We start from the raw sequence: 18,024 nt of genomic DNA on the forward strand, positions 1-18,024 counted from the left end.
ATAGTGTACAGTAGTGTAGTGTATAGTGTACAGTAGTGTAGTGTATAGTGTAGTGTATAATAGTGTAGTGTATGGTAGTGTAGTGTATCGTGTAGTGTATAGTAGTGTTGTGTATAGTGTAGTGTATAGTAGTGTAGTAGAAGTGTATAGTGTAGTGTATAGTAGTGTAGTAGTAGTGTATAGTGTAGTGTATAGTGTAGTATGTAGTGTATAGTGTAGTGTATAGTAGTGTATAGTGTAGTGTGTAGTAGTGTAGTGTATAGAATAGTGTAGTGTATAGTGTAGTGTATAGTGTAAAGTATAGTGTAGTGTATAGTGTAGTGTATAGTAGTGTAGTGTATAGTAGTGTAGTGTATAGTAGTGTAGTGTATAGTATAGTGTAGTGTATAGTGTAGTGTATAGTAGTGTATAGTGTAGTGTATAGTAGTGTATAGTAGTGTAGTGTATAGTGTAGTGTGTAGTGTAGTGTATAGTGTAGTGTGTAGTAGTGTAGTGTATAGTGTAGTGTGTAGTGTAGTGTATAGTAGTGTATAGTGTAGTGTATAGTGTAGTGTGTATAGTGTAGTGGATAGTAGTGTAGTGTATAGTGTAGTGTGTATAGTGTGGTATATAATAGTGTAGTGTATAGTGTATAGTAGTGTAGTGTATAGTGTAGTGTATAGTGTAGTGTATAGTGTAGTGTATAGTGTAGTAGTAGTGTATAGTAGTAGTGTATAGTGTAGTGTATAGTGTAGTGTATAGTGTAGTGTATAGTAGAGTATAGTGTAGTGTATAGTGTAGTGTGTAGTGTAGTGTATAGTGTAGTGTATAGCAGTGTAGTGTATAGTGTAGTGTATAGTAGTGTAAAGTGTAGTGTATAGTAGTGTAGTGTATAGTGTAGTGTATAGTATTAGCGAATTATCTACGTTTTAACTTCTCTCGCACCGTGCGTATCCAACGTGGGGCTACTCAGTGGTGTGGAGCGAGGATGAAAAACTCAAGACTGGTGAGTCGATTAGTATCCTGAGTTACGACATCAATAGTACCAGTCATAGTACCAGTCATAGTACCAGCAGTTGTAGTATCAGCGGTAGTAGTATCAGCGGTAGTAGTATCAGCAGTAGTAGTATCAGCAGTAGTAGTATCAGCAGTTGTAGTATCAGCGGTAGTAGTATCAGCGGTAGTAGTATCAGCGGTAGTAGTATGAGCGGTAGTAGTATCAGTGATAGTAGTATCAGTGATAGTAGTGTCAGTGATAGTAGTATCAGCGGTAGTAGTATCAGCGGTAGTAGTACCAGCAGTTGTAGTATCAGCGGTAGTAGTATCAGCGGTAGTAGTATCAGTGATAGTAGTATCAGTGATAGTAGTATCAGTGATAGTAGTATCAGTGGTAGTAGTAACAGCAGTAGTAGTAACAGCAGTTGTAGTATCAGCGGTAGTAGTATCAGCGATAGTAGTATCAGCGGTAGTAGTATGAGCGGTAGTAGTATCAGCGATAGTAGTATCAGCGGTAGTAGTATCAGCGGTAGTAGTATCAGCGGTAGTAGTATCAGCGATAGTAGTAACAGCAGTTGTAGTATCAGTGATAGGAGTATCAGTGATAGTAGTAACAGCGGTAGTAGTATCAGCGGTAGTAGTATCAGTGATAGTAGTATCAGTGATAGTAGTATCAGCGGTAGTAGTATCAGCAGTAGTAGTATCAGTGATAGTAGTATCAGTGATAGTAGTATGAGCGGTAGTAGTATCAGTGATAGTAGTATCAGTGATAGTAGTAACAGCAGTAGTAGTATCAACGGTAGTAGTATAAGCGGTAGTAGAATGAGCGGTAGTAGTATCAGCGGTAGTAATATCAGCAGTTGTAGTATCAGTGATAGTAGTATCAGCGGTAGTAGTATCAGCGGTAGTAGTATCAGTGGTGGTAGTATGAGCGGTAGTAGTATCAGCGGTAGTAGTATCAGTGGTAGTATCAGCGGTAGTAGTATCAGCGGTAGTAGTATCAGCGGTAGTAGTATCAGCGGTAGTAGTAACAGCGGTAGTAGTATCAGCGGTAGTAGTATCAGCAGTAGTATCAGTAGTACTATCGGTAGTAGTATCAGTAGTTGTAGTATCAGCAGTAGTATCAGCAGTAGTATCGGCAGTAGTATCAGCGGTACTATCAGCAGCTGTAGTATCAGTAGTTGTAGTATCAGCAGCGGTAGTATCAGCAGTAGGTAGTATCAGCGGTACTATTATCAGCAGTAGTATCAGCGGTACTATCAGCAGTACTTGTAGTATCAGCGGTACTATTATCAGTGATAGTTGTAGTATCAGCAGTAGTTGTAGTATCAGTAGTTGTAGTATCAGTGGTACTATTATCAGCAGTAGGATCAGCGGTACTATTATCAGCAGTAGTATCAGTACTATTATCAGTGATAGTTGTAGTATCAGCAGTAGTATCAGTACTATTATCAGTGATAGTTGTAGTATCAGCAGTAGTATCAGCGGTACTATTATCAGTGATAGTTGTAGTATCAGCAGTAGTATCAGTGCTATTATCAGTGATAGTTGTAGTATCAGCAGTAGTATCAGTACTATTATCAGTGATAGTTGTAGTATCAGCAGTAGTATCAGAGGTACTATTATCAGTGATAGTTGTAGTATCAGCAGTAGTATCAGAGGTACTATTATCAGTGATAGTTGTAGTATCAGCAGTAGTATCTGTACTATTATCAGTGATAGTTGTAGTATCAGCAGTAGTATCTGTACTATTATCAGTGATAGTTGTAGTATCAGCAGTAGGATCAGTAGTATTATCAGTGATAGTTGTAGTATCAGCAGTAGGATCAGCGGTACTATTATCAGTGATAGTTGTAGTATCAGCAGTAGTATCAGTACTATTATCAGTGATAGTTGTAGTATCAGCAGTAGGATCAGTACTATTATCAGTGATAGTTGTAGTATCAGCAGTAGTATCAGCGGTACTATTATCAGTGATAGTTGTAGTATCAGCAGTAGGATCAGCGGTACTATTATCAGTGATAGTTGTAGTATCAGCAGTAGTATCAGTACTATTATCAGTGATAGTTGTAGTATCAGCAGTAGGATCAGTACTATTATCAGTGATAGTTGTAGTATCAGCAGTAGTATCAGTACTATTATCAGTGATAGTTGTAGTATCAGCAGTAGTATCAGCGGTACTATTATCAGTGATAGTTGTAGTATCAGCAGTAGTATCAGTACTATTATCAGTGATAGTTATAGTATCAGCAGTAGTATCAGCAGTACTATTATCAGTGATAGTTGTAGTATCAGCAGTAGTATCAGTACTATTATCAGTGATAGTTGTATCAGCAGTAGTATCAGTACTATTATCAGTGATAGTTGTAGTATCAGCAGTAGTATCAGTACTATTATCAATGATAGTTGTAGTATCAGCAGTAGGATCAGTACTATTATCAGTGATAGTTGTAGTATCAGCAGTAGTATCAATACTATTATCAGTGATAGTTAGTATCAGCAGTAGTATCAGTACTATTATCAGTGATAGTTGTAGTATCAGCAGTAGGATCAGTACTATTATCAGTGATAGTTGTAGTATCAGCAGTAGGATCAGTACTATTATCAGTGATAGTTGTATCAGCAGTAGTATCAGTACTATTATCAGTGATAGTTGTAGTATCAGCAGTAGTATCAGTACTATTATCAATGATAGTTGTAGTATCAGCAGTAGGATCAGTACTATTATCAGTGATGGTTGTAGTATCAGCAGTAGTATCAGTACTATTATCAGTGATAGTATCAGCAGTACTATCAGTACTATTATCAGTGATAGTTCTAGTATCAGCAGTAGTATCAGTACTATTATCAGTGATAGTTGTAGTATCAGCAGTAGTACCAGTACTATTATCAGTGACAGTTGTAGTATCAGCAGTAGTACCAGTACTATTATCAGTGATAGTTGTAGTATCAGTACTATTATCAGTGATAGTTATAGTATCAGTACTATTATCAGTGATAGTTGTAGTAGCAGTAGTATCAGCAGTAGTATCAGTACTATTATCAGTGATAGTTGTAGTATCAGTACTATTATCAGTGATAGTTGTAGTATCAGTACTATTATCAGTGATAGTTGTAGTATCAGCAGTAGTATCAGCAGTAGTATCAGTACTATTATCAGTGATAGTTGTAGTATCAGCGGTACTATTATCAGTGATAGTTGTAGTATCAGCGGTACTATTATCAGTGATAGTTGTAGTATCAGTACTATTATCAGTGATAGTTGTAGTACCAGTACTATTATCAGTGATAGTTGTAGTACCAGTACTATTATCAGTGATAGTTGTAGTACCAGTACTATTATCAGTGATAGTTATAGTATCAGTACTATTATCAGTGATAGTTGTAGTACCAGTACTATTATCAGTGATAGTTGTAGTATCAGTACTATTATAAGTGATATTTGTAGTATCAGTACTATTATCAGTGATAGTTATAGTATCAGTACTATTATCAGTGATAGTTGTAGTATCAGTGGTACTATTATCAGTGATAGTTGTAGTATCAGTACTATTATCAGTGATAGTTGTAGTATCAGTACTATTATCAGTGATAGTTGTAGTACCAGTACTATTATCAGTGATAGTTGTAGTATCAGCGGTACTATTATCAGTGATAGTTGTAGTTTCAGTACTATTATCAGTGATAGTTGTAGTATCAGCAGTAGTATCAGTACTATTATCAGTGATAGTTGTAGTATCAGTACTATTATCAGTGATAGTTGTAGTATCAGCAGTAGTATCAGCAGTAGTATCAGTACTATTATCAGTGATAGTTGTAGTACCAGTACTATTATCAGTGATAGTTGTAGTACCAGTACTATTATCAGTGATAGTTGTAGTACCAGTACTATTATCAGTGATAGTTGTAGTATCAGTACTATTATCAGTGATAGTTGTAGTACCAGTACTATTATCAGTGATAGTTATAGTACCAGTACTATTATCAGTGATAGTTGTAGTATCAGTACTATTATCAGTGATAGTTGTAGTATCAGTACTATTATCAGTGATAGTTGTAGTATCAGTACTATTATCAGTGATAGTTATAGTACCAGTACTATTATCAGTGATAGTTGTAGTATCAGTACTATTATCAGTGATAGTTGTAGTATCAGCAGTTGCGTGTTAGTTGCGTGTCACAGTTGCGTGTTAGTTGCGTGTCACAGTTGCGTGTCACAGTTGCGTGTCACAGTTGCGTGTTAGTTGCGTGTTAGTTGCGTGTTAGTTGCGTGTCACAGTTGCGTGTTAGTTGCGTGTCACAGTTGCGTGTTAGTTGCGTGTTAGTTGCGTGTTAGTTGCGTGTCGGAGTTGCGTGTTAGTTGCGTGTTAGTTGCGTGTTAGTTGCGTGTCACAGTTGCGTGTCACAGTTGCGTGTTAGTTGCGTGTTAGTTGCGTGTTAGTTGCGTGTTAGTTGCGTGTTAGTTGCGTGTCGGAGTTGCGTGTAGTAGTTGCGTGTCGGAGTTGCGTCTCGTAGTTGCGCAATCCGGTTGCGCAATCCGGTTGCACGTAGAGGCAGGGAGTCCCGCCCTCCCGACTATTGCAGTGGGGGCGGAGTCTCAGGCGTCCAATCACCTGAGAGAGGGGGCGGAGCCTCAGGCGTCCAATCACCTGTAGAGAGGGGGCGGAGCCTCAGGCGTCAAATCGCCTGAGAGAGGGGGCGGAGCCTCAGGCGTCCAATCACCTGAGAGAGGGGGCGGAGCCTCAGGCGTCAAATCACCTGAGAGAGGGGGCGGAGTCTCAGGCGTCAAATCACCTGAGAGAGGGGGCGGAGTCTCAGGCGTCAAATCACCTGAGAGAGGGGGCGGAGCCTCAGGCGTCCAATCACCTGAGAGAGGGGGCGGGGCACAGACTGCATTAGACAGTGCAGTGTACACTGTAGTGTACAGTGCAGGGTAAAATGTAATAGAGAATAGTGTAGTGTATAGTGTAGTGTATAGTGTAGTGTGTAGTGTAGTAGTGTATAGTGTAGTGTATAGTGTAGTGTGTAGTGTATAGTGTAGTGTATAGTGTAGTGTATAGTGTAGTGTAGTGTATAGTGTAGTGTATAGTGTAGTGTAGTGTGTAGTGTATAGTGTAGTGTAGTAGTGTATAGTGTAGTGTATAGTGTAGTGTGTAGTGTATAGTGTAGTGTATAGTGTAGTGTGTAGTGTAGTGTATAGTGTAGTGTGTAGTGTAGTGTATAGTGTAGTGTATAGTGTAGTGTATAGTGTAGTGTAGTAGTGTATAGTGTAGTGTATAGTGTAGTGTAGTAGTGTATAGTGTAGTGTATAGTAGTGTAGTGTAGTGTATAGTGTAGTGTATAGTGTAGTGTATAGTGTAGTGTATAGTGTAGTGTATAGTAGTGTATAGTGTAGTGTATAGTGTAGTGTATAGTGTAGTGTATAGTGTAGTGTATAGTGTATAGTGTAGTGTATAGTGTAGTGTATAGTGTAGTGTATAGTGTAGTGTGTAGTGTATAGTGTAGTGTATAGTGTAGTGTGTAGTGTAGTGTATAGTGTAGTGTGTAGTGTAGTGTATAGTGTAGTGTGTAGTGTATAGTGTAGTGTATAGTGTAGTGTATAGTGTAGTGTAGTAGTGTATAGTGTAGTGTATAGTGTAGTGTAGTAGTGTATAGTGTAGTGTATAGTAGTGTAGTGTAGTGTATAGTGTAGTGTATAGTGTAGTGTATAGTGTAGTGTATAGTGTAGTGTATAGTAGTGTATAGTGTAGTGTATAGTGTAGTGTGTAGTGTAGTGTATAGTAGTGTAGTGTATAGTAGTGTAGTGTATAGTGTAGTGTATAGTGTAGTGTATAGTGTAGTGTATAGTAGTATAGTGTATAGTAGTGTAGTGTATAGTGTAGTGCATAGTGTAGTGTATAGTGTAGTGTATAGTAGTGTAGTGTATAGTGTAGTGTATAGTGTAGTGTATAGTAGTGTAGTGTATAGTGTAGTGTAGTGTATAGTGTAGTGTAGTTTATAGTGTAGTGTATAGTGTAGTGTATAGTGTAGTGTATAGTGTAGTGTAGTGTATAGTGTAGTGTATAGTAGTGTAGTGTATAGTAGTGTAGTGTATAGTGTAGTGTGTAGTGTATAGTGTAGTGTATAGTGTAGTGTATAGTGTAGTGTATAGTAGTGTATAGTGTATATTAGTGTATAGTGTAGTGTAGTGTATGGTGTAGTGTATAGTGTAGTGTATAGTGTAGTGTGTAGTGTATAGTGTAGTGTATAGTGTAGTGTAGTGTGTAGTGTATAGTGTAGTGTATAGTGTAGTGTATAGTGTAGTGTATAGTAGTGTATAGTGTAGTGTATAGTGTAGTGTATAGTAGTGTATAGTGTAGTGTATAGTGTAGTGTATAGTAGTGTAGTGTATAGTGTAGTGTATATTGTAGTGTATAGTATAGTGTAGTGTATAGTGTAGTGTATAGTGTAGTGTATAGTGCAGTGTATAGTGTATAGTGTAGTGTATAGTGTAGTGTATAGTGTAGTGTATAGTGTAGTGTATAGTGTAGTGTATAGTGTAGTGTAGTGTATAGTGTAGTGTATAGTAGTGTATAGTGTAGTGTATAGTGTAGTGTATAGTAGTGTATAGTGTAGTGTATAGTGTAGTGTATAGTAGTGTATAGTGTAGTGTATAGTATAGTGTAGTGTATAGTATAGTGTATAGTAGTGTATAGTGTAGTGTATAGTAGTGTATAGTGTAGTGTATAGTGTAGTGTATAGTTGTGTATAGTTGTGTATAGTGTAGTGTATAGTGTAGTGTATAGTGTAGTGTATAGTGTATATTGTAGTGTATAGTGTAGTGTATAGTGTAGTGTAGTAGTGTATAGTGTAGTGTAGTAGTGTTTAGTGTAGTGTGTAGTGTAGTGTATAGTAGTGTAGTGTATAGTGTATAGTATAGTGTAGTGTATAGTATAGTGTATAGTGTAGTGTATAGTGTAGTGTATAGTGTAGTGTATAGTAGTAGTGTATAGTGTAGTGTATAGTGTAGTGTATAGTGTAGTGTGTAGTAGTGTAGTGTATAGTGTAGTGTATAGTAGTGTAGTGTATAGTAGTGTATAGTGTAGTGTATAGTAGTGTATAGTGTAGTGTATAGTGTAGTGTGTAGTGTATAGTGTAGGGTATAGTAGTGTAGTGTATAGTGTAGTGTATAGTAGTAGTGTATAGTATTGTAGTGTATAGTAGTAGTGTATAGTATTGTAGTGTATAGTGTAGTGTATAGTAGTAGTGTAGTGTATAGTAGTGTAGTGTATAGTGTAGTGTATAGTAGTGTAGTGTATAGTAGTGTAGTGTATACTGTAGTGTATAGTAGTGTAGTGTGTAGTAGTGTAGTGTATAGTAGTGTATAGTGTAGTGTACAGTGTAGTGTATAGTAGTGTAGTAGTGTATAGTGTAGTGTATAGTAGTGTATAGTAGTGTATAGTGTAGTGTATAGTGTAGTGTAGTGTGTAGTGTATAGTGTAGTGTAGTGTATAGTGTAGTGTGTAGTGTATAGTAGCGTATAGTGTAGTGTATAGTGTAGTGTATAGTAGTAGTGTATAGTATTGTAGTGTATAGTGTAGTGTATAGTAGTGTAGTGTATAGTAGTGTAGTAGTGTATAGTGTAGTGTATAGTGTAGTGTATAGTAGTGTATAGTGTAGTGTATAGTAGTAGTGTATAGTATTCTAGTGTATAGTGTAGTGTATAGTAGTAGTGTATAGTATTGTAGTGTATAGTGTAGTGTATAGTAGTAGTGTAGTGTATAGTAGTGTAGTGTATAGTAGTGTAGTGTATACTGTAGTGTATAATAGTGTAGTGTGTAGTAGTGTAGTGTATAGTAGTGTATAGTGTAGTGTATAGTGTAGTGTATAGTAGTGTAGTAGTGTATAGTGTAGTGTATAGTAGTGTATAGTGTAGTGTATAGTGTAGTGTAGTGTGTAGTAGTGTAGTATATAGTAGTGTAGTGTATAGTGTAGTGTATAGTGTAGTGTATAGTGTAGTATATAGTAGTGTATAGTGTAGTGTAGTGTATAGTAGCGTAGTGTATAGTGTAGTGTATAGTAGTGAATAGTGTAGTGTATAGTAGTGTATAGTGTAGTGTATAGTGTAGTATATAGTAGTGTAGTGTATAGTGTAGTATATAGTAGTGTAGTGTATAGTGTAGTGTATAGTAGTGTATAGTGTAGTGTATAGTATATAGTAGTGTAGTGTATAGTAGTATATAGTAGTGTATAGTGTATAGTAGTATATAGTAGTGTAGTGTATAGTGTAGTGTATAGTGTAGTGTATAGTAGTGTAGTGTATAGTAGTGTAGAGTGTAGTGTATAGTAGTGTAGTGTATAGTAGTGTAGTGTATAGTGTAGTGTATAGTGTAGTGTATAGTAGTGTATAGTGTAGTGTATAGTAGTGTAGTGTAGTGTATAGTGTAGTGTAGTGTGTAGTGTAGTGTGTAGTGTATAGTGTAGTGTATAGTAGTGTAGTGTATAGTGTAGTGTATAGTAGTGTAGTGTATAGTGTAGTGTATAGTAGTGTAGTGTATAGTGTAGTATATAGTGTAGTGTATAGTAGCGTAGTGTATAGTGTAGTGTATAGTGTAGTGTATAGTAGTGTAGTGTGTAGTGTATAGTAGTGTAGTGTATAGTGTAGTATAGAGTGTATAGTGTAGTGTAGTATATAGTAGTGTAGTGTATAGTGTAGTGTATAGTAGTGTATAGTGTAGTGTAGTGTATAGTGTAGTGTATAGTAGTGTAGTATATAGTAGTGTATAGTAGTGTAGTGTATAGTGTAGTGTATAGCAGTGTAGTGTATAGTGTAGTGTAGTGTATAGTGTAGTGTATAGTAGTGTAGTGGAGTGTATAGTGTAGTGTATAGTAGTGTAGTGTATAATGTAGTGTATAGTAGTGTATAGTGTAGTGTACAGTGTAGTGTATAGTAGTGTAGTGTATACTGTAGTGTATAGTGTAGTGTATAGTAGTGTAGTGTATAGTAGTGTAGTGTATAGTAGTGTATAGTGTAGTGTAGTGTATAGTGTAGTGTATAGTGTAGTGTATAGTGTAGTGTATAGTAGTGTATAGTGTAGTGTATAGTGTAGTGTATAGTGTAGTGTATAGTGTAGTGTATAGTAGTGTAGTGTATAGTGTAGTGTATAGTGTAGTGTATAGTAGTGTAGTGTATAGTAGTGTATAGTAGTGTAGTGTAGAGTGTAGTGTAGAGTTTGTGTGTGTGTTTGTGTGTCTGTGTGCTTCGAACAGCTCTTGCCCCTACACCTCTGCTAGAGGCTACCTGGGGGTTCTTTGTGTGTGTGTGAGTGAATGGGTGAGTGAGTGGGTGAGTGAGTGGGTGAGTGAGTGAGTGGGTGAGTGAGTGAGTGGTTGAGTGAGTGAGTGTGTGAGTGGGTGAGTGAGTGGCTGGGTGTGTGAGTTGGTGAGTGAGTGAATGGTTGAGTGAGTGGGTGGGTGAGTGGGTGGGTGAGTGAGTGGGTGGAAGGGTGAGTGAGTGGGTGGGTGAGTGAGTGAGTGAGTAAGTGGGTGGATGAGTGAGTGAGTGGGTGAGTGAGTGGGTGGGTGGGTAAGTGGATGGGTGAGTGAGTGAGTGGGTGAGTGAATGAGTGAGTGTGTGGATGAGTGAGTGAGTGGTGAGTGAGTGAGTGGGTGAGTGAATGGGTGAGTGAGTGAGTGGGTGAGTGGGTGGGTGAGTGAGTGAGTGGGTGAGTGAATGGGTGAGTGAGTGAGTGGGTGAGTGAGTGAGTGGGTGAGTGAGTGGGTGACTGAGTGAGTGGGTGGGTGAGTGAGTGGGTGGGTGAGTGCGTGGGTGGAAGGGTGAGTGAGTGGATAGGTGAGTATGTGGGTGGATGGGTGAGTGAGTGGGTGAGTGAGTGGGTGGGTAAGTGGATGGGTGAGTGAATGAGTGGGTGAGTGGGTGAGTGGGTGGGTGGGTGAGTGAGTGGGTGGGTGAGTGGATGGGTGGGTGAGTGGGTAGGTGAGTGGGTTAGTGGGTGAGTGAGTGAGTGGGTGGGTGAGTGAATAAGTGGGTGGATGGGTGAGTGAGTGGATGGGTGAGTGAGTGAGGGGGTAGGTGTGTGGGTGAGTGGGTGAGTGAGTGAGTGGGTGAGTGAGTGAGTGGGTGAGTGAGTGGGTGAGTGAGTGGGTGGATGAGTGAGTGAGTGGGTGGATGAGTGAGTGGGTGGGTGAGTTGGTGAGTGAGTGAGAGGGTGAGTGAGTGGGTGAGTGAGTGCAGCTGATGATGCTGCTGATGGTGATGATGATGATAATGCAGCTGATCATGATGATGCAGCTGCTGCTGCTGATGATGATGCTGATGATGGTGATGATGCAGCTGATGATGATGCAGCTTATGATGATGGTGATGATAATGCAGCTGCTGATGATGGTGTAGCTGACGATGGTGATGATGCTGATGATGGTGATGATGATGATGCAGCTGATGATGGTGGTGATGATGATGATGCAGCTAATGATGATGGTGCAGCTGATGGTGATGATGCAGTTGATGATGGTGGTGATGATGATGATGCAGCTGATGATGATAATGCAGCTGATTATGATGATTATGCAGCTGATGATGGTGGTGATGATGATGCAGCTGATGATGGTGGTGGTGATGATGATGCAGCTGATGGTGATGGTGCAGCTGATGATGGTGGTGGTGATGATGATGCAGCTGATGATGATGGTGCAGCTGATGATGATGGTGATGCAGCTGATGGTGATGGTGCAGCTGATGATGGTGGTAGTGATGATGATGATGATGATGCAGCTGATGATGATAATGCAGCTGATGGTGATGCAGCTGATGATGGTGGTGGTGATGATGATGGTGGTGGTGATGATGCAGCTGATGATGGTGGTGGTGATGATGATGCAGCTGATGGTGATGGTGCAGCTGATGATGGTGGTGGTGATGATGCAGCTGATGATGGTGGTGCAGCTAAGGATGATGATGATGATGCAGCTGATGATGATGCAGCTGATGAGGATGATGCAGCTGATGATGGTGGTGGTGATGATGATGCAGCTGATGATGATGGTGCAGCTGATGCTGATGATGAAGCTGATGATGATGATGATGCAGCTGCTGATCCTCACCACCGCCAGCCACCGCCACCGCCTCGTCCACCTCCCTCTCCTCCTGCCGTGGCTCCAGCAGCTGCAGTCGCTGCAGCCGACGTTCCGGCACCAGCGCCAGAATCAGCATCAGCGGCACCACGCCCATTCATTCCTCTCTGCCGGAAGACGTCTGCCGGAATCGGTAGCGGGCGGGTTATTGAACGCGGGCTACTCTGCCGGAAGACGTCTGCCCGTTTCCGAAGATATCTACCGGATTAGGAAGATGTCTTCCGGAAGATGTCTGCTGGGTTAGGAAGATGGCCACCGCTCTGCGGTAGGACATCTGCCGGAATCGGTAGAGGGTTACTGAACGCGAGCTGCTCTGCCGAAAGACTTCTACCGTTTAAGGGAAGACATCTCTTCCGGAAGATGTCTACCGGTTTGGGAAGACGTTGATGGTAGGTTACTGAACGGGGGCTTTTCTTCCGGAAGATGTCTACCGGTTTGGGAATACGTAGAAGAGGGGTTACTGAACGCGGACTTCTCTTCCGGAAGATGTCTACCGGTTTAGGAAGATGTAGAAGTGGGGTTACTGAACGGGGGCTCCGCTTCCGGAAGATGTCTTCCGGTTTAGGAAGACGTTGATGGGGGGATTACTGAACGCGGACTTCTCCTCTGGAAGATGTCTACCGGTTTGGGAAGACGTTCATGGGGAGTTACTGAACACGGACTTCTCTTCCCGAAGATGTCTACCGGTTTGGGAAGTAGGCGGAATGAGGGGTAAATGAACGCCAATTCCTCTGCCGGAAGACTCCTACCGGTTACGGAAGACTTCTACCGGAATAAATTATGTTAATGAGCACTCAGGACCACGGGTGGCAATGCGTTTATTTATTTAATTGTTTCAGCAGCGGAGGAATCCGCTGGCATCTGGAGCCACTTCGTCAAACATAAATGATGTTAATGTTCACCGGCAGCAACAATAATAAAACCCTCCTCACATAAATTATGTTAATGTTCACCGGCAGTAATAATAAAACCCTCCTCACATAAATTATGTTAATTGCGATTGACGCTTTGCATGGGCCAATGTGGTGTACGACGTCACGCATAAATTATGTTGATGAGGTCGCGGAGCATGCGTAGGTCAAGGGGGTGCGGGTGCGTGACGTCAAACATAAATTATGTTAATGTAGTTCGAGCCTGCATTGGGCAAAAAGGAGCGAGGTTGAAGCTTGTACGAACCAATTGAGGTCGTAACTTGCGTGGGTCACGGGGGGTACGTGACGTCAACATAAATTATGTTAATGTGGTCAATGTTTGCACGGACCAATTGGGTGTCGGCACATAAATTATGTTAATGCGATCGCACCATAAACCACGAGGGCGTGCTACGTCACGCATTAATTATGCTAATGAGGTTTGGAGCAGCCCGGCTCATCGCTGGACCACCCAGCGCGGCTGAAGCCCCGCCCCTCGCGGCTGATGCCCCGCCCCTCGCTGCTGATGCCCCGCCCCCCGTGGCTGCTGCCCCGCCCCTCGCGGATGCTGATGCCCCGCCTCTCGCGGCTGCTGATGCCCCGCCCCTTGCTGCTGCTGATGCCCCGCCCCTCGCTGCTGCTGATGCCCCGCCCCTCGAGGCTGCTGCTGATGCCCCGCCCCTCGTTGCTGCTGATGCCCCGCCCCTCGCTGCTGCTGATGCCCCGCCCCTCGCTGCTGCTGATGCCCCGCCCTTGGCTGCTGCTGATGCCCCGCCCCTCGCTGCTGATGCCCCGCCCCTGGCGGCTGCTGATGCCCCGCCCCTGGCGGCTGCTGATGCCCCGCCCCTCGCGGCGGCTGATGCCCCGCCCCTCGCTGCTGATGCCCCGCCCCTGGCGGTTGCTGATGCCCCGCCCCTTGCTGCTGCTGATGCCCCGCCCCTCGCGGCTGAAGCTCCGCCCCTCGCGGCTGCCCTGTGTCCACACATGGGGAAGGGCAGCAGAGTCAGAGGGAGTCTGAGTGAGTCTGAGTGAGTGAGTCTGAGTGAGTGAGTCAGAGTGAGTGAGTCTGAGTGAGTCTGAGTGAGTCTGAGTGAGTCTGAGTGAGTGAGTGAGTCTGAGTGAGTGGGTCTGAGTGAGTGAGTGAGTCTGAGTGAGTGAGTGAGTCTGAGTGAGTGAGTGAGTCTGAGTGAGTGATTGAGTCTGAGTGAGTGAGTCTGAGTGAGTGAGTCTGAGTGAGTGAGTCTGAGTGAGTGAGTGAGTCTGAGTGAGTGAGTCAGAGTGAGTGAGTCTGAGTGAGTCTGAGTGAGTGAGTGAGTCTGAGTGAGTGGGTCTGAGTGAGTGAGTGAGTCTGAGTGAGTGAGTGAGTCTGAGTGAGTGATTGAGTCTGAGTGAGTCTGAGTGAGTGAGTCTGAGTGAGTGAGTCTGAGTGAGTGAGTCTGAGTGAGTGAGTCTGAGTGAGTCTGAGTGAGTGAGTGAGTCTGAGTGAGTGAGTGAGTCAGAGTGAGTGAGTCTGAGTGAGTCTGAGTGAGTGAGTCTGAGTGAGTGAGTCTGAGTGAGTGAGTCTGAGTGAGTGAGTCTGAGTGAGTCTGAGTGAGTCTGAGTGAGTCTGAGTGAGTGAGTCTGAGTGAGTGAGTCTGAGTGAGTGAGTCTGAGTGAGTGAGTCTGAGTGAGTGAGTCTGAGTGAGTCTGAGTGAGTGAGTCTGAGTGAGTGAGTCTGAGTGAGTGAGTCTGAGTGAGTGAGTCTGAGTGAGTCTGAGTGAGTGAGTCTGAGTGAGTGAGTGAGTCTGAGTGAGTGAGTGAGTCAGAGTGAGTGAGTCTGAGTGAGTCTGAGTGAGTGAGTCTGAGTGAGTGAGTCTGAGTGAGTGAGTCTGAGTGAGTGAGTCTAAGTGAGTGAGTCTGAGTGAGTGAGTCTGAGTGAGTGAGTCTAAGTGAGTGAGTCTGAGTGAGTCTGAGTGAGTGAGTCTGAGTGAGTGAGTCTGAGTGAGTGAGTCTAAGTGAGTCTGAGTGAGTCTGAGTGAGTCTGAGTGAGTGAGTGAGTCTGAGTGAGTGGGTCTGAGTGAGTGAGTGAGTCTGAGTGAGTGAGTGAGTCTGAGTGAGTGATTGAGTCTGAGTGAGTCTGAGTGAGTGAGTCTGAGTGAGTGAGTCTGAGTGAGTGAGTGAGTCTGAGTGAGTGAGTCAGAGTGAGTGAGTCTGAGTGAGTCTGAGTGAGTCTGAGTGAGTCTGAGTGAGTGAGTCTGAGTGAGTGAGTCTGAGTGAGTGAGTCTGAGTGAGTGAGTCTGAGTGAGTCTGAGTGAGTGAGTGAGTCTGAGTGAGTGATTGAGTCTGAGTGAGTCTGAGTGAGTGAGTCTGAGTGAGTGAGTCTGAGTGAGTGAGTGAGTGAGTCTGAGTGAGTGAGTCAGAGTGAGTGAGTCTGAGTGAGTCTGAGTGAGTCTGAGTGAGTGAGTCTGAGTGAGTGAGTCTGAGTGAGTGAGTCTGAGTGAGTGAGTCTGAGTGAGTCTGAGTGAGTGAGTCTGAGTGAGTGAGTCTGAGTGAGTGAGTCTGAGTGAGTGAGTCTGAGTGAGTCTGAGTGAGTGAGTCTGAGTGAGTGAGTGAGTCTGAGTGAGTGAGTGAGTCAGAGTGAGTGAGTCTGAGTGAGTCTGAGTGAGTGAGTCTGAGTGAGTGAGTCTGAGTGAGTGAGTCTGAGTGAGTGAGTCTAAGTGAGTGAGTCTGAGTGAGTGAGTCTGAGTGAGTGAGTCTAAGTGAGTGAGTCTGAGTGAGTCTGAGTGAGTGAGTCTGAGTGAGTGAGTCAGAGTGAGTGAGTCTGAGTGAGTCTGAGTGAGTCTGAGTGAGTCTGAGTGAGTGAGTGAGTCTGAGTGAGTGATTGAGTCTGAGTGAGTCTGAGTGAGTGAGTCTGAGTGAGTGAGTCTGAGTGAGTGAGTGAGTGAGTCTGAGTGAGTGAGTCAGAGTGAGTGAGTCTGAGTGAGTCTGAGTGAGTCTGAGTGAGTCTGAGTGAGTGAGTGAGTCTGAGTGAGTGGGTCTGAGTGAGTGAGTGAGTCTGAGTGAGTGAGTGAGTCTGAGTGAGTGATTGAGTCTGAGTGAGTCTGAGTGAGTGAGTCTGAGTGAGTGAGTCTGAGTGAGTGAGTGAGTGAGTCTGAGTGAGTGAGTCAGAGTGAGTGAGTCTGAGTGAGTCTGAGTGAGTCTGAGTGAGTCTGAGTGAGTGAGTGAGTCTGAGTGAGTGGGTCTGAGTGAGTGAGTGAGTCTGAGTGAGTGAGTGAGTCTGAGTGAGTGATTGAGTCTGAGTGAGTCTGAGTGAGTGAGTCTGAGTGAGTGAGTCTGAGTGAGTGAGTCTGAGTGAGTGAGTCTGAGTGAGTCTGAGTGAGTGAGTGAGTCTGAGTGAGTGAGTGAGTCAGAGTGAGTGAGTCTGAGTGAGTCTGAGTGAGTGAGTCTGAGTGAGTGAGTCTGAGTGAGTGAGTCTGAGTGAGTGAGTCTGAGTGAGTCTGAGTGAGTCTGAGTGAGTGAGTCTGAGTGAGTGAGTCTGAGTGAGTGAGTCTGAGTGAGTGAGTCTGAGTGAGTGAGTCTGAGTGAGTCTGAGTGAGTGAGTCTGAGTGAGTGAGTCTGAGTGAGTGAGTCTGAGTGAGTGAGTCTGAGTGAGTCTGAGTGAGTGAGTCTGAGTGAGTGAGTGAGTCTGAGTGAGTGAGTGAGTCAGAGTGAGTGAGTCTGAGTGAGTCTGAGTGAGTGAGTCTGAGTGAGTGAGTCTGAGTGAGTGAGTCTGAGTGAGTGAGTCTAAGTGAGTGAGTCTGAGTGAGTGAGTCTGAGTGAGTGAGTCTAAGTGAGTGAGTCTGAGTGAGTCTGAGTGAGTGAGTCTGAGTGAGTGAGTCTGAGTGAGTGAGTCTGAGTGAGTGAGTCTGAGTGAGTCTGAGTGAGTGAGTCTGAGTGAGTGAGTGAGTCTGAGTGAGTGAGTGAGTCAGAGTGAGTGAGTCTGAGTGAGTCTGAGTGAGTGAGTCTGAGTGAGTGAGTCTGAGTGAGTGAGTCTGAGTGAGTGAGTCTGAGTGAGTCTGAGTGAGTGAGTCTGAGTGAGTGAGTCTGAGTGAGTGAGTCTGAGTGAGTGAGTCTGAGTGAGTCTGAGTGAGTGAGTCTGAGTGAGTGAGTGAGTCTGAGTGAGTGAGTGAGTCAGAGTGAGTGAGTCTGAGTGAGTCTGAGTGAGTGAGTCTGAGTGAGTGAGTCTGAGTGAGTGAGTCTGAGTGAGTGAGTCTAAGTGAGTGAGTCTGAGTGAGTGAGTCTGAGTGAGTGAGTCTAAGTGAGTGAGTCTGAGTGAGTCTGAGTGAGTGAGTCTGAGTGAGTGAGTCTGAGTGAGTGAGTCTGAGTGAGTGAGTCTGAGTGAGTCTGAGTGAGTGAGTCTGAGTGAGTGAGTGAGTCTGAGTGAGTGAGTGAGTCAGAGTGAGTGAGTCTGAGTGAGTCTGAGTGAGTGAGTCTGAGTGAGTGAGTCTGAGTGAGTGAGTCTGAGTGAGTGAGTGAGTCTGAGTGAGTGAGTCTGAGTGAGTCTGAGTGAGTGAGTGAGTCTGAGTGAGTCTGAGTGAGTGAGTCTGAGTGAGTGAGTGAGTCTGAGTGAGTCTGAGTGAGTCTGAGTGAGTCTGAGTGAGTGAGTGAGTCTGAGTGAGTGGGTCTGAGTGAGTGAGTGAGTCTGAGTGAGTGAGTGAGTCTGAGTGAGTGATTGAGTCTGAGTGAGTCTGAGTGAGTGAGTCTGAGTGAGTGAGTCTGAGTGAGTGAGTCTGAGTGAGTGAGTCTGAGTGAGTCTGAGTGAGTGAGTGAGTCTGAGTGAGTGAGTGAGTCAGAGTGAGTGAGTCTGAGTGAGTCTGAGTGAGTGAGTCTGAGTGAGTGAGTCTGAGTGAGTGAGTCTGAGTGAGTGAGTCTGAGTGAGTCTGAGTGAGTCTGAGTGAGTGAGTCTGAGTGAGTGAGTCTGAGTGAGTGAGTCTGAGTGAGTGAGTCTGAGTGAGTGAGTCTGAGTGAGTCTGAGTGAGTGAGTCTG

Source organism: Petromyzon marinus, chromosome 71 (genome assembly GCF_048934315.1).
Source record: "Petromyzon marinus isolate PM22_M1 ecotype Great Lakes invasive population chromosome 71, UKy_Petmar_22M1.pri1.0, whole genome shotgun sequence".
Lineage (NCBI taxonomy): Eukaryota > Metazoa > Chordata > Hyperoartia > Petromyzontiformes > Petromyzontidae > Petromyzon > Petromyzon marinus.